Genomic DNA, 17395 nt, shown 5'->3' with positions numbered 1-17395 from the left:
GTGATGGGTCCCTCTGTATTCATATAATGCACAGTGCTCTGGTTCTTGTCTGTCCTACTATTATATTTAGAGTAATATTTTGTTGTCCAAAAGCATTTCACTTATCTTTTTTTTTTCTTTCAAGTATCTCCACTAAATGTGTGGATGTTTGGTGCTAAACATATTTAGTTAATTAGTGATTTTGATGGTTAAAGCATTCTTCTATTAGAGGAAACAAATAAAGGAATAAAGGGTTCAAAAATCACTTAAACCACCCAAACCTCTCTCTCTCTCTTAAATCATTTAATTGAATTGACCAGTCACATAGTCACATATGATATTCTTAGTTGGCATTAGAGACTTGGTCAAGGAGCAAATGATTTCATTGCAGACGGCTTCTTCACCATCCACTACTAGAAATTTAATGCAGCCACATACATAAACCAACATAAAAATATCCATATATTGAAAATTTCGCAACTTTAATCAGCTTTGGTGCAGAATTAGAAAAATTCCTTTCCCACCACAAGACTTGATGTCACTACACAAGAGATATATATGTTACAAACTTAATCAACAATGGATTGTCAGATATTAGAAGATAATGTCATAAATGCTTTAGAAGATATATTTCTAAGCACTAAAATTTAAGGGATAGACCAAGGAATTATTGAATAGGCCAAAACTTGTTTTGCTTCCCTATTGACTATGTTTTCAATGTGGTTTGTTACACATTGAAGATCTAGAAGAGCTAGGGGTAGACCAAGGAATTCATTTAAATGAGCAGTACTTGGAATGGGCAAATAACCTTTCATTTGCAGATCAAGGAATTCATCTAAATGAGCACTTGGTAGACCTTTTGCTTATCTCAAACAGGAATCTGAATGACCATGGTCTTTCCTATGTTGTATTGAAAGCATATATGTTCATTGGAGAGAAGACAAGGAAATAGACCATTCTGGTTCTAGACCATCCAATCTGTTCAAATTCGTTTTGATTTAGATTGGTTTCAACCCAAACTTGGTCCATTGGCACCTATACTCTTACCTTAGATCAATGGACCAGATATTGGCTTAATCCAACCCAATCCAATATAAATTTTTATTACGGACGGACTGGATGGTCCAATCCAATTTGATAAATATTTTGGACCAGATTGGTCCGATCCAATATGTTTTGTTGGTCCGTCCAACCCATCTAAATTGATTTTGGATTGAATGGGGTCCAATCCAAAACAGGTTACAAATTTATTCTCATTCTTGCCATAAAAAAAATCATTTTTTGGAAAAAAGCGTTTGGTTCGTAGCAATATTTTCTCATTCTTCCCATTTTTACTCATTTTTTTCCATCTTGCAATTTCATCTTGGGTAAGAATGAGAAAGAACGAGAATTGAACCAAACATGACCTTAATATCTAAATGATTTCAATCCCATGAACCTTTTCCAATTTTCCTATGTATTTGAGCTAGCATTGTTAACATTAGGGCTGCAAGTCGGGCCGGGTTAGGTCGGGTTGAGGCCAACCCTAGCCCAACCCTAAGTTCTAAACCCCAACCCGACCAACCCAACCCTAACCCTAACCCTAACTAAATTCCTTCAACCCTAACCCAACCCAACCCAACCTTCTTCCCATCCTTTAAAACCTTATAGAATTTCTCGATTTTAGATCTTAACTCAACTTTTACTACATAGATTAATCCTATGTTTCATTAGTATCTGTTTGTTGACGTTATTTTTTTTGTTCTTTTCATACAAAATTCAGAAAAACAAGTGTTAGAAATGACTAGTTTATTATGAGTTATGACTTACGATAGATCTTTCTTGGGCGACAAACAACATAGAGGAGATGAAGAATAAAATTTTCAAAAAACAAATAATGTTATTAAGGTTTTAGTCTTTCTAATTAGGATTAAGTGAAGTGATTATCTTAAAAGAAATACATGATACTATGTGGTGGGGGCTATACAAATATCATGCATCTAAACAAATCAATGTTTGTTATATGTTACATATAACATATATTTATATATGACATGTACTATAGAGTCGAGTTCGGGTTGGGTTGGGTTGACTAAGAGGTCAACCCTAACCCAACCCGATGTAAAGTCGGGTTTATGAAATTCAACCCTAACCCTAACCCGAACATCAACCGACCCAATTGGGTTGGGTTCAGGCCAACCTGGCCCAAGTTGTAGCCTTAGTTAACATCAAGTTACAGATCAACCTCAAGGAATTTGAGAAAGATTCCAAAGTCTGAAAAACTGCATCAATCTTAATGCTGACTAAGAATGAAATTACTGATTAGGCGATTAAGAGTTCAAATCGTCTGTTACTACAGTGGTAGGATTCTCCCATAATAAGCAATCACAGGCCAGTTGGATATGGGTGCAATAAGTGCAGAGAAAAATTAATGGTCTTGCTGTGTAAATAATTAATAGTTTACGTATCCTGATTTAGTCACAGGCTCACAGCAAACAATATATGAGTTGTTGGTTTGTAATTTGTGGCTGTACATATTTATTTATTTATTTATTTTGAAAGCCCTTAGGCTGAATTCATTCATCATTGGAAATCATCTCAGCACTAATGACATGGGAGATACAAGAAGGGGGATGACCAAGTTAGAGGTCAGGTACAAAGAAAAGCAAATTTTACAACTTATGGCAGCACCAGCAACATAATAAATAGTTTACTTTTCCTGATTTAATCACACCAAATTATTTTTCTAGCAGTTACAGATAAACCTAGTAGAGCTGATGGTTTGTAATTTGTGGCCATAGATGATACCTGCATCCACGTCTTTTTTAAAATAAATAAAAAAGAAAAATTATTAAAAAAGAAAGAGAAAGAGAATACAGAATAGTGTTGGAGAGTCTAAACCTGAAAGGCCTTGGAAGGAGATGGGTGACGTGGATTAGAGGGTGTATAAGTTCTGCTTGGTTTTCAATCCTAATAAATGGAGAGCCGACTGGCTATTTTAATGCAGACGGACCTGAGACAAGGGTGCCCTCTCTCCCCCTTACTCTTTACTTTGGTAGATGATATCCCTCAGTTATTTACATCAAAAAGCAAGGGAGAGAAACCTGCTGAAAGGGTTTAGGTAGGGAAGAAATTCAGATATCTCACTTGATGTTCGCAGATGACATAGTCTTGTTCATGGAGGCGGATTGGGAAAACATCTCCAACCTAAAAAGGGTATTAAATATTTTTGAGCTGGTGACTGGGCTTAGAATTAACTTCAACAAAAGCGGTATTGTAGGCATAAATGTAAATGGCTCTCTGGTGGAAAGGTTCAAGGAGCTGTTTGGTTGTAAATTGGAGAAACTTCCTATCACCTATTTGGGAATGCCTCTTGGTGGGAATCCAAGGAGTCAAAGTTTTTGGGATCCAGTGGTAGAAAAATGCGAGAGAAGACTAGCTACATGGAAGAAAAGCTACCTGTCAAAAGGGGGTAGACTCACACTTATCAACACTTCCCTTGCCAATTTGCCAACCTATTACTTGTCGGTTTTCAGTACCCCGGGAGAAGTAAAAAAGTAAGATTGAGAAGCTTCAGCGGTACTTCCTATGGGAAGGAGGCGGCAAAAAGAAGGGTCATCTAGTTTCATGGAATCAGGTGTGTAAGCCCAAGAACCTTGGTGGTTTGGGGCTAGGACATATCAAAGAAAGGAACCTAGCTCTTCTTGGAAAGTGGTTGTGGAGGTTAAGGTTCCCCTTGGAGACGGAAGTGTTGTGGATAAAAATCATCAAGAGCAAGTACAAAAGACACGCCAATGGTTGGGATAGCAAGGTCCACCCAAACTGGGTTAAAGCCTCTAACCTTGGAAAGGTCTTTCTTCTGTTTATAACCTCTTTATTGATTTTGTAAGATACCAGGTGGGAAATGGGAATATAACCAAATTGTGGACTGATTTATGGTGGGGAGAGGACACCCTTGCAAAATCCTACCCTAGAATTTTTAACCTGTCCTGCTCCAAAGAAGCCACGGTAGCCTATAGCCTCAGTCACTCTCCCTCAGGATCCAGTTGGAATCTGAACCCAAGAAGGCCTCTAAGAGAGATAGAGCTTGCTGAAACAGCAAACTTGCTAAACTCTCTAAGTGAGGTTTACATCTCCCCAGCCTCCCCTGACCAAAGGATCTGGAAACTTAATCCTGCCAACAAGTTCTTAACTAACTCCTTTTTTAAGGCTCTAGTTTCAGAAGATCAGATCACTCCCTTCCCGGTTAAGAACGTTTGGAGACCACATGTTCCCCCTAGAGATTCTTTCTTTGTCTGGGAAGCCTACTTAAAGAAAATAAATACTTGTGATTTAATACACAAAAAGCTCAGAGGAAGGTTATGTATCTCCCCTCATGTCTGTCCTCTCTGCCTTGGTGATGGTGAAACAGCTAATCACATTCTTCTCCACTGCCCTGTCACTAGGAAGGTTTTGGTGTTTCTTCCTAAACTTAGTTGGCTACAGCTGGGTTTCCCCTGAGAAGGTAGTGGACCTCCTGTGGCAGTGGAAAGGCAAAGGTCTAGGAAAAAGAGGAATGGTATATTGGATTATGGTGACACATGCAGTCCTTTGGGGTATTTGGGAAGAAAGGAACAACAGAAACTTTGAAAACAAATTCAGAAATGTGGAAGACCTAATCTCTTACATAACTTTCCTCTGTAACCTTTGGGTTGGTTAATTCTGAAGCTTTCATAGGTCTGTCTTTAAATGACCTCCAAAGTAACCTTCCAGCCATCCTGCAGTCCTCTCCTAGATCTGAATCGACCATGAGAAACCTTATTAGGGAAGAAGGTGGGATGATCCTACACTTTGATGGTAGTGCCCTAGGATCTACCGGCCAAGTAGGAATTGGTGGTGTCTTCTGTGGGGAGAAGGGGATCAGCTGGGCTTATAGTGGTTCGATTGGGAGAGCTGATGCTGCAAAAGCAGAGGTCTTGTCAGCACTTACAGGAATTCGGCTTGCTAAACAGCTAGGCTTTTGCTCCTTAACTATAAAAGGGAACTCTGCAAATACAATAGCCTGGCTAAGGGAGAAGGAAGGAGGGCCTTGGAGACTTGCTCATCTGCTAGCTGAAGCTCGAGATATCTTAGAGTCATTGAATGTAAATCTGGTCTGGATTCCTAGGGAGCAAAACACTGTTGCAGACATCCTTGCAAAATCAGGGGTTTCTAGGGAAAGTTTGTATAGTGACTTCTGCTTACCTCTATAATTCTGCCTCTGCTTCTTTAGCTTGTAGTACATTTTCTCATGTATTTGTTCCTGTTTTAATTTAATAAGTTACCTTTGCTCAAAAAAAAAAGTTGATAAGAATCACACAGAAAAAAGAAACAACAAAGTAACAAACCCTTGGACTTAACCATTTATAGGCTCACTTTCATAGTTTCAGTTGTGGTATCAAGTCATTCCAATGATAATTTAAGCACTGTGACTTTGAACAATAATACCTTGTTTGAGTGGTAAAACCATCACTCTAAGATGTGGCTCGCTCTAAGGGCAATCAATCATAGTTAATCAGAAAAATCAGCTCTTCAACTTAAGTTACTGCTTCTCTCCATCTTGTGGATTGACTTAGCTAATTGTCATGTAGAACTGACATAGTGAATTGCCAGTATGTCCAACTTCACCCATCACACATTGCAATGAGATGGTGGTAGGACATTGGTCAAATATGGTTACAACTGCAGTTGGGGAAGTCTGGCCCAATTTGGTGGGAACTGAGGAGCACAAGAGTTCAGATATCCTTCAAAAGGATTTTTTTTAATGTAAAAAGGGAAATTATATTAAAGAAAATAAAATATTGAAAACAACCTAATAAGACCTGCATAATCCTTATTGGAACCCAACAATTTACCTAGGTCACATTTGTTTGAGGTGTAAAATCGAACTGGGGTAAACTTTACACCCAGGTTCGATTTTGCAAGCGTTTGGATAGAGTGTATATTTACACCGTAAATTGGTGTAAAACTCCATTTTGAAACTTTACACTGATAATTAATGTAAAAAATACATCGAAGTAACTTACCTATTTCTACCATCAAAGTAAAATTCCTCACTCTAATGCCTCTCTTCTCCATTTATCTGTTTGCTCCATCTACCTCCACCTTGCTCGCGGTTTCTCCCTCGTTGGCACCACTCTCAAATCTCTCTCACTTGGTGGTGGCAAGGTCGGCCTTCTCGGCGGCAACCTTGGCCACACCAATGGTGGAAGCTCTGGGCTTCTTTTTAGCATATAAGGTGAAGTGACGGCAGCCACTAAAATAAATCCCTTGCAGCCATGGTCGTTGGAGAGAAGGGTAAAGTGTACCGTGAGCCACGCCTCCTGCTTGCTGCCCAAACAACCTCTTAGACGCCTCTGCCCCGACAGCCTTCACATCCTCCCATCTCATCTTGCATGCCTCTGCCATTTTCACATCCTCACATCCTCCTGACAACTCTCTCTTGTTTGGTGGTTTGTAGTAGAGAGAACTGTGAAGAGAAGCATCAAGGAAAGAGCCAGTCTATAGGCTACAGGCTATAGACTATAGGTTAGCAGACACATCAAATGGTGAGCAATGATGCGTTTGCTACAAGCTACAGGTTGTAGCAGGCTAAAGCTACAAGCTACAGGTTATAGGATAAAGCATATCCGAACTATATTTGGACAAACTCATTAGCCAGTAGCTCAAGACACTCAAGGCCGTAGTCCAAATTCAAATAACTTGGGAACCGTTGGATCAGCATTGTTGCATCATATAGGACTGTTGCGAAGTGCATATTGGTGTATGGTTGGAAATTTACACTGACATCTATTCCAAATTCCAACAAAAAATATATCAAAATTTACACGTTGACAACCAGTTCCAATTTCCATCCATCACTGAACTGGTTCATATTTTCTATCAGTGTAAAATTGAATTTACACCTAAAACAAACATAGCCCTAAGGACTCTTGTGTAAAGTAATAAGACCTATTATTAAGTGTAACATTATCTAGCCTAATCCGAAAAGTAATGACCGGGACACGGAACAACAGAGCTGATCTCCAATGTTTCACCATTGTTGGGTTTCAAGAAGGATTGTGTATAAACTATAACAGAATATTAGAGGAACCAACCAATATATTTACATATTGAGTATATGGTTAAAGTTGCAACTGAAAGTTAGTGAAAGGCCTAGCCTTTGATGACTAAAGACATTCAGCTCTCCCTTCAGTGAAGGCATCCAGAGCCTGTAGTCTACACACGTAAAAAGATACCTGGCCTCTTGAGGCATTCTTAACATTGTTAACAATTCCTGTGTCACTTTTTTTTTTCTTATCTGTAACTTGTAAAGGACTTCATTGATGATCGATTAACCAATTTCTGTATCACCTTGTGGTTCTCAATATCTTAAACAGTCTACACATACATGGATGCATGACATCAAGAAAAAGTATATGATCTACAACTGAACTATCCTACCTTCCTATTTCAGGAAGATTAAAGCTTTGGTCTATCAACTCTGAATATCAAACTGAAATCCTGTTTTATATGAAAACAGATGGAAAAATTTATTTCTCCAAGAGGACAGAAAAAGAAGAACCTCGAAGAACAGGTTTACAATATATCCTAAGTGGATCAGATCTTATTCATCAATTGGGGTAAGTAGAACCGGATGTATAACGTGTATGTAGCATTGAATTATATGTCCTTAACTTGGACAGAGATCATAAGAAAAATCTCCTTGCCTCTCGGCATAAACAATGGATTAAGTGAAAATTTTAAACACTAAAAATTAGCATTCATTTATTTGAGAAAAACAACAGGAGGGGGAAATTAAGTGAAACCTTGAAAGGCTCGGAATCTCTGTAGTTTTGGTTACCTCACTAAAGATCCGATAATCTGACACCGCCGAAACTCCCCCTAAATTTCTTCACTCTAGCTTGCTCAAGACGTTATCATTATGAATATCCAACATTTGGGAATAAAACGTGAATTAAAAAAAAAAAAACCTCTAGCTTTCCTGTTTATCCTCCTTCGGTGCGGTTTCTCGATCTGATTCTCGCTCCAATTCCTTGGCCGCCTCTTCCTCCATGGCCTTCTCCGCCTGAAGTATTGGTTCATAGTAGTCGGCGTGGGCGTCCATACACTTTTTAAGCAATCCCGTCACCTCGAAGCACTTCTCGACAACATCTTCTTTGCTTTTCTCTGCATCTTCGACGCATTTTTCCCAGGCAATGAAGCTTTCTTTACATTCACCTCCCTTCATGAACAGGCAGAACCCACATTCTCCCTCATCCTCTTCACCTTCTTCTTCTTCCTCTTCGCCTTCTCCTTCGCTTCTGGGGACATGCGAAACTTCTGGATTTTGACCTTCCAGGGTTTCGTTGTTGATAGAGAGTTCTGAGACCTGTTCTGGAGCTTGATTTTCGAAGTTAATGGTTTCAGATGAAGCGTTGGAAGCTGCGGGGGATAAATTATCCAGGATTTCAGTACCAGAGGAAACCATGTTGACCTCTTTAGGGTTTCTAGTGATCGTGGTGGTTGTCGCCGCTGGTGTTGTGTTGCCGCTGGTAATGGTGTTGACTGTTGGTTGAGAAATAGGTTAAACCCTAAACCCTCCGGCCTATATAAAACTCGAACCCTCCCTCGAGACATCATGGGTGACGGTAGGTTGGTAACAAGTTGACTTCCACCAAGAACAGAACAGGAAAGAGGAAACGATTCTATATTCCTATTAACGGTGGATGTCAAAGTCATTACATTTGAAAAGTAAATAAAAGAAAAAGTTAAAAGAGGCGTGGCCTTATCATCAACCGTGAATCGTGAATGGGGCCGTTTTCTCCCAAAACTTTCTTGGTCGATGCGAGGCCACGCGTCCTCGAAAGATGACCGCGTAACAACTAAGCGGCCGTTTGATAATAGCCGGAGATGCTGAACTGAAAAAGCTCATGGCTTTTTCTTGTAGTGAAGTGGGCCGTTTGATGAAGTTTATGGCTTTAATTATTTTAACAATTAAAAGATAAAATGAAATTCTGTTTAACTGTTGAGCAACTTCGGACATTATCAAACGGCTTCTAAAGCATCAATTTGACAGAACTACAATTAGCGTAACCAGGCGCAGGGCGTTAGACCCGGTGGTTGGACCATCAGAAGTAGGGGTGTCAATTGAACCAGATTTTGTCCACAATAGGATTCCATTACAAATATCCAATGAACACTCTTGACCATTTTGAACCAGTCCAATTCAATGTCTGAACCGTTCAATTTGTTCAAATTGGTTTTAACTTAGATTAGTTCCAACAAGGTTTTAAAAAACGAACCAGACAATGAACAGTTCAGGGGGCCGGTTCCCGGGTCGAACAGTTTTGTCGTTCAAACCGAACAGACAACCCATCCTGACAAAAATAAAAAAACTAAAAAATGGCCAAAAATCGTTGAGCGGACCACTTGGGTCAACGGTTTGCTAACCAAGTCAACAATTTTTGGCCAAGAGACAGTTATGGGGTAAAACGGAACCGATCAGGTGACCAATTCCCAATTTTTATGGTCCGACCATCCAATCTAGGCCAGTTTTGAAAACATTGAGTTCCAACCCAAACATGGTCCATTGTCACCTGTATTCTCATCTTCTATCGGTTGACCGGATATTAGTTCAGTTGACCCAATCCAGTATAAATCCATTATGGATGGACCATGTCCAATCCAATCCAATAAATACTTTGTGTTGGATTGAAGTCTCTCTATGTACGAGTGTTCGGCTTATAAGAGTTCTTATTAGCCTATACTTAAGTTTAAGTTATCCTGTATTGGGCCTAAGCATGTTTAATGTTTTTAAGTTGTCTAGGTGTCCCATCACTAATCTGGGGCATTCCAGTAATTCCTTGTATCATTGTACTACATTCTAATATAAATAACAGTATTGTCGACTGAGCTATTCAGTTCGACATTCACAACATTTCAGAAGTCTTCTTCTCTTCTCTACTACTTCGAATACAGCTCCTAAGCTCACATGGTATCAGAGCATTAGCTTCTCCCTAGTTTCAGCCATCGCACTCTCTCTTCTCTTGCTGTCTTTTCATCTTCTTTCTTCTTTTTCTAGGTTGCTGCAGTGAAAACCTAGGGTTGTAAGAGAACAAAGCAAGTTCGGGTTTCCCTTGGTTGTAGGGATCAAGGGAAGTAAGACCTAGAAGCAGATGTCCTACTAGGTTATTTCCAGCAAATAGTAGCTATTTGGCTACTAAGAGAGGTATGTATAGGACGGACCTAGTTGAGGACTGATTTCAGCAGTCCTAACACTAGCCGAAAGGGGGAGAGCTTCTTCTACAGTTGCAGCTTCGAAGCTCCAGCAAGACTTGAACAACACAGTGGTAAAGAGCCCTACTTTCAGGTCGGTTATCAGCCCAAAACCTCTCACTTGCTGTTGTACCCGAACTGCTTCAGCCCAAGTGAAGTCTACCTAGCGAGCTACTAGCACCTGATTGTCCAGCACTGTGAACACTTCGGCCGGCTCTAAACAGAGCCATCTACTCTAGGACTGAAGTCAGGATGTCCTCGCTATCTGGAGAAGTTTCCTCTAGAGATAACAGACCTGCCGCAAGGTCTTCAAACCTGGAAAACCCTAATCTGCACAGCTTGCAGATTACAAGTGTGCTACTAGATGAGTATAACTTCAGAGAGTGGTCTGTCTCAGCAAGGCTTTTCATTACTTCCCGTGATATCATAGGCTATTTAGATGGGGACAAGAAGGAACCTGAAGTCGGCAGTCCTGAGCATGCCATGTGGCGCAAGGAAAATGCCACAGTCATGTCTTGGTTGCTGGCCTCCATGACTCCTCAGGTTGCCAAAACTGTTCATCATTTCCCTATAGCTGCTAAGATTTGGGAAAAGGTATCTAAGACCTACGGCCAGAAGAAGAACAATGCTAAAATCTACAGATTGAACTAAGACATTGCAGCTCTAAGGCAAGGAGATATGGCGGTTGCAACATACTTTGCAACTCTGGAAGGCCTTTGGGAAGAGCTTGATCATCACTTGATATTGGATTGCGAAAATGCCAGGGACAAGGAGAGACATGATAAGCAAATTGAAGAGAGCAGAACCTTCAAGTTTCAGGCTGGCCTAGACCCAGTGGTATAAGGTCACAAATTCTATGGAGAGATGAATTGCCGGAGCTACACCATGTCTATTACCTGGTGAGAAATGAAGAAGTCAGGAGAAAGGAGATGTAAGTTGACTCTCAGACATAGTCAACTGAACTATCTGGAGAACATTCAGCCCTAGTCTCCACTAAGGGAAACAGATATCCAGACAAGAAGTCCCTCAAGTGCACCCACTATGGTGGTGAGAAACATACAAAAGAAAAATGTTGGGTCATGTATCCTCATCTGAAGCTAGCTGCATTGAGAAAGGACAAGAGACAACATAAGGGTCATACGGCAAGTGGGAATCTTTCCACCAACAACAACAGTGGTGACAACTCACAAAGTACTCCAACAGTGTCTTCTTCCTCCATAGGGCAGGTTGCTGACTCCTCTGGAACTGGTATTTTGGGCTTCACGGCTAGTGAGGTAGAGGTTCTCAACCGAGCATTAACCCGTCTAAAAATCAATTCTTTTGCTTCCACCTCTCTTGCCAGATCAGGTACAGTCTCTGCCTTTAGTGTAACTAGCTCCATTGATTCCACTTCTTGGGTGATTGATTCCGGAGCAATTGACCATATGACACATATGTCCTCCTTATTCTCTTTATATCATTTGTTGTCTGGCCAGGATAAGATGAGAGTGGTTGATGAGTCTTTTTCCACCATCTCTGGAAAGGGGGTGGTTGACCTAAGCAATGACCTCTCTCTTAAATCAGTCTTACATGTTCCTAGTCTTACCTCAAATCTTTTGTCTGTTTCAAAGCTTACAAAAAATTTGAACTGTAGTATAACTTTTTTCCCTACTCATTGTGTCTTCCAGGACAGATTGACGAGGAGAACGATTGGGAGTGGTCATGAGTATGGAGGCCTCTACTATTTTGATGCGGACATCGGCTCAGCCCTACAAGCTTCTGCTACTACTAGTCCAGAAAGTATGGAGTCAATAACTAGGCTGCACCTGTGGCATGCTAGGCTAGGTTATGTGTCTTTCTCTTCATTAGCAATGTTGTTTCCCGAATTGTTTAAGGGCATTCCAAGTTAGAGTTTAATTTGTGATGTGTGTCAAATGTCAAAACAATGTAGAACAGTGTATCCAACTTCCAGTAATGAAATTTGAGCTCTTTTTTATTTGGTTCATTCTGATGTTTGGGGACCTTCACCCATTGTTTTCATTGATGGCTTCTGTTACTTTATCAGTTTTATTGACCATTATTCTCGGTGCACATGGATTTATCTATTAAAAGGGCGAGATGAAGTATCACAGATAACTATGGTTTTTTGCAAGATGATTGAAACACAATTTGATAAGAAGATTAAGCAATTCTAGTCAAACAATGCTGCTAAATACTTGGAAAAATCCCTAAACTCATTCATGGAAGATGCTAGCATGTTACACCAATCATCCTGTGCTAATACCCCTCAGCAAAATGGAGTTGTTGAGCGCAAGAACAGACATCTATTAGAGACAGCTCGAACCCCACTATTTCAGCACAAAGTGCCCAAGCAATACTGGTCTCAAACTGTACTCACTACATCATACCTGATAAATCAGATGCCATCTAAGGTATTGGGTATGAAGACCCCTTTCTCTGTTTTGTGTTTCACTCTTCCAGAATTTCCTCTTCCCTCACGGGTTTTTAGTTGTATATGTTTCATACATGTGAAGGATCTAAAGAAAACCAAACTGGAACCCAAGGCTACAAAGGGAATATTTTTTGGGTATTCTCCTATACAAAAGGGGTACAAGTGTTATGATCATGTCTCCAAGAAAAAGTATGTCACCAGAGATGTAGTCTTTTTTAAGCCTCAATCCTATTTCCAGTCTTCTCAGAATCCTCTTCAAGGGGAGACTAGTAGATTAGAAGAGGATTCTCATTCTCCATCATTTTTTGTTCCCCTATCTAACTCAGGTCTTCCATCATCTTCCACTACTCCTAGCTGTAACATTTCGGGTCAACCTAGTAAGGCTCCAAATGTGCCAGTTACTCCTCCTGGTGCAACAAATGCTCCTGAAGATTCCAGTAGGCAACAGAAGGAGATACTTACATACAATAGAAGAAAAAATGGCTCTCAACCTCATGATTGCAACCAGTTGGACTCAGATCAATCTGTCTCTGCAATTCAAGGTAATTCTGACTCACATACTTCGGATTTGGATCTTCCTGTTGTTCTTCGTAAGCCTGTCCGTTCTTGTACCACCCGACATCCCATAGCTAATTTTGTTTCTTACTCACATTTATCTCCTACCTATCACTCCTTTGTGTCTGCTCTTTCCTCTGTACGTGTTCCTTCTAGGCACTCAGAGGCAACATCTGATCCAAGGTGGAAAGAAGATATGAATGAAGAGATGAAAGCCCTAATGAAAGCAAGAACTTGGGAATTAGTGGACCTGCTAGAGGGGAAGGGCACTGTTGGGTGCAAGTGGGTATTTACAAAAATGCATAGGGAGTATGGGTCAATCGAGAGGTATAAGGCCAGACTTGCAGCAAAGGGATTTACTCAAAATGAAGGAATTGACTACAAAGAAACCTTTGCCCCAGTAGCAAAGCTCAACACAATCCGGGTTCTATTGTCACTAGCAGCAAATTTCTCATGGGAACTTCATTAGCTGGATGTGAAGAATGTCTTCCTAAATGGTGATCTTCATGAAGAGGTATTCATGGAACCTCTACCAAGGTATGATGTTGGCAAGAAGGTGTATAAACTAAGGAAAGCATTATATGGTTTGAAGCAGTCTCCCCGGGCATGGTTCGAGAGACTTTGTATGGCCATGAAGAAAGTGGGGTACACTCAGAGTGGTGCAGATCATACATTGTTTACAAGAAGACAGGATATCAAGCTTACAACACTCATTGTTTATGTGGATGATATGGTGATTACCGGGAATGACTTGGAAGAGATAAAAAGATTGAAGGAGTTCCTAGCTTCAGAATTTGAGATCAAAGACTTGGGAAATCTGAGATATTTTCTTGGGATTGAAGTTGCTAGATCAAGAGAAGGAATCTACATATGTCAGCGGAAATATATGCTAGATCTCCTAGAGAAAACAGGCATGATGAGATGCAGGCCAACAGACACTCCGATAGAATAGAACAATGGCCTACAAGAATCAATGGGTAAGGACTACTGTGATAGAGAAAGATACCAAAAATTGGTAGGAAAGCTGATATACTTATCCCTTACTCAGCCAGATATTGCCTATGCAGTGCATGTTGTCAATCAATTCATGCACTCACCAAAGATCCCTCACATGAGAGCAGTTGAAAGAATTCTCAGGTACTTGAAGACTTGCCCAGGGAAGGGAATTCTATTCAGGAAAAATAGTAGACTTGAAATTGAAGTCTACACTGATGCAGATTGGGCTGGGTCTGTTGGAGACAGAAAATCAACCTCAGGTTACTATACATTTGTGGGAGGAAACCTGGTCACATGGCACAGTAAGAAGCAGAATGTAGTGGCTAGATCAAGTGCAGAAGCAGAATATCGAGTTATGGCCCACGGGGTTGCTGAACTCTTATGGCTCAGAACTCTTCTTAATGAGCTTGGCATTAAGGCTGAAGGTCCTCTCAGGTTGTATTGTGACAATAAAGCTGCCATCAACATTGCCAACAATCCCGTGTAGCATGACAGGATAAAACATATTGAGATTGATCGACACTTTGTTAGAGAGAGAATTGTCTCGGGTAAACTCTATGTGCCTTATACTCCATCTGAGATGCAAATTGCAGATGTATTGACTAAAGGGCTGGCAATAGCAAAGTTTAGGGACATACTTGGCAAGCTAAACATGTTGATATCCATGCTTAGCTTGAGGGGGAGTGTTGGATTGAAGTCTCTCTATGTACGAGTGTTCGGCTGATAAGAGTTCTTATTAGCATATACTTAAATTTAAGTTATCCTGTACTGGGCCTGTGCTAATGGGCTTAAGTTTGTTTAATGTTTTTAAGTTGTCTAGGTGTCCCATCACTAATCAGGGGCATTCCAGTAATTCCTTGTATCATTGTACTACATTCAAATATAAATAACAGTATTGTCGACTGAGCTATTCAGTTCAACATTCGCAGCATTTCAGAAGTCTTCTTCTCTTCTCTACTACTTCGAATACAGCTCCTAAGCTCACACCTTGGACCATTAAATCTGGACTGGTCCAATTCAATATATCTTTTTGGTCCGCTCAATCTGTCTAAATTGATTTTGATTTGGACGGAGTCCAACCCAAAACCACTCATTGACACCCCAGTTATTACTTTTTAGGCTCCTGGTTCTTAGAAATGTTATGTTGACTTGATCAAAACCCACACCAAATCCAAATTCATATGTTAATACACTTTTTAACCACTAATATTTAGTGTTTTAAGCTACAATGCTACATACAAGGTTTTAAATCATAATTTGGAATTAATTATTTTTTATTTATTTTATGTTCCTTAATATACTAACATACACACATATTTATTAGTCTACCCCAATAGACACCACCTAATAACTTGCTATGCATTGAAATTTACTTTTCACAGAAAACATCCATTGAATTTTCTTAACAGATCTAGATGTCCATCTTTATCTTTTCCAGTGATTTTTCATTCTTCCCATGGCTTTCCTAATCTTCTCAATCGCCCTCGTATTTCATTCAATCATCATCAGAAAACAAAAAGAAAAGAATCATAATTATAAATTCAGTTTGGTAAGGTTAACTAATTTATGAGAGAGAGAGAGAGAGAGATCAATGGACAAATACAAGGAGTAAAGAGTGAAGAAATGGCAAAAATTACCTGCAAAAAAGAAAAGCAAACAACTTATTTCAAAAATTAATTTCCTATACAAGATATGAGATATGTTGCCTAAACTCATTGGCAAGGTGAACTGTCACTACTGCAGACTTTTAATTTTTTTTATTTTTTGGAAGACTGCACAAATTGAACTAGAAGAGTGCAGTTCAAACCCATTTCTCAGAGCCAAAGTAATTAGAGGGAAAGAGGACAACTGACACCAGCTAGTAGATGCTGCTCTGTTCAGCCTTCTGTGGCATAATATCTACATTGATCTGCAAACACTGAGAATTATATACATTAGATGGAATGGCCAGTCAGAAAGGACTTTACCTGCAGTACAATACAGAACTACGCTTATGCTTACAATTTCTAAAAAAGCAATGTAGATAAATAGAATATGGGATTAATCTGCTGGATTTGGACCATCAAGAGGAGGACAAAAACACATATATGAGCGAGTGGAACCCATACTACCATTATTTGCTCCTATTCAGTACAAAGTAGGATTTTCCACTCTTTATGCCCATTCCCACACCAAATTATCTCCAGAACCTCAGAAATACAAAATTTAAATAACATCATCCAAGAGGGTAACACAGACTGTTGATATCCATCATCATCATCTAAGCCTTCCCAACCATAGAGGGTCAGCTACATGAATCTTATTTTGCCATTCCATTCTGTTTAGCGCCATATCCATTCTAAAATTATTTGTCCTTAAATAATTTCTTACTTCTTCAGCCCATGTCCTTGGGTCTGCCACTAGCTCTTTCAGCCTCTTCAACTTGTAACAGATCACTTCTTATTGGTGCAATAGATGGTCCTTCTGTAAGTGACCATCTATTAATATCCATGATCTCACCAAAAAAAAAAAAAACTTGAACCCTCATAGAACATGATGAGCAGCTGTTTGCAAAGAGTTGTGGAATTATCATGTCTAACTGTGTTCCTTTTTCTTTGACTCCCATATTCATAAGTATCAATTAATAACAAGCTAATGGAATGTAGTGAGAATGGGCCGAATGGGCCCTAGTTTTCTTTATTTCTTTTAAGTAGTGTTTAAAAGTTATGTTTCTTAGTTATGGGCCTTCTTTTATTTTCTTTAATTCTGGCCACCCCATTAAGGGCATCCAAGTAGTTGTATTCAGACAGAATTATTAATAAAAGTGATGAAAGGGGGCTAGAGAGAGAGGTTCGAATTCTTCTTTTCTCTCTTCCCTTCTTTTCTTCTTCCACAACCTATTGCTGAAACTTCTTTTCTTCTTTCTCTTTCTCTCTTCTCTTTTTTTCTTGCATTATCTGAATTAATGTAGGTGTAATTTTCAACTTGGAGGGAGTGACATCCTCTTCTCTCTCTTCTCATGTTCCCACGGAAAAAGGAATCTTTGGAGGGAGGGGCTTCTAGGGTTCCGGGAGGGTGTTTGAGGTTTCTAAAGGAGATAAATACCTTTATTTTCATCTCAAATTGATTTCATTATCTATTATGGGAGTTATGGAGGGCTGTAGAGTTGAAAACAAATTTACAGGAGAAATGAGATCTGGG

The 17395-nt window shown here is 39.7% G+C and overlaps 1 protein-coding gene across 9 annotated transcripts in view; it reads right to left on the bottom strand.

Annotated features, from left to right (window-relative positions):
• LOC104598063 (ribulose-phosphate 3-epimerase, chloroplastic-like) overlaps positions 1 to 17395 on the bottom strand; it is a 29897-nt gene continuing 12502 nt past the window's right edge. For 2 of the 9 annotated variants that reach the window (XM_010259994.3, XM_010259962.3), the window contains one exon: positions 15832 to 16133. The gene's annotated coding sequence lies outside the window, so the exon portion shown is untranslated. Of the gene's footprint in view, positions 521 to 15734; positions 16134 to 17395 lie in introns of those variants that run through there. The other 7 variants (XR_735297.3, XR_735299.3, XR_735294.3 and 4 more) reach the window with 7 other exon arrangements.

This window comes from Nelumbo nucifera, chromosome 3 (genome assembly GCF_055504915.1).
Source record: "Nelumbo nucifera cultivar China Antique chromosome 3, China Antique-T2T, whole genome shotgun sequence".
NCBI classification, from domain to species: domain Eukaryota; kingdom Viridiplantae; phylum Streptophyta; class Magnoliopsida; order Proteales; family Nelumbonaceae; genus Nelumbo; species Nelumbo nucifera.
This window is presented reverse-complemented; position numbering and strand designations above follow the sequence as displayed.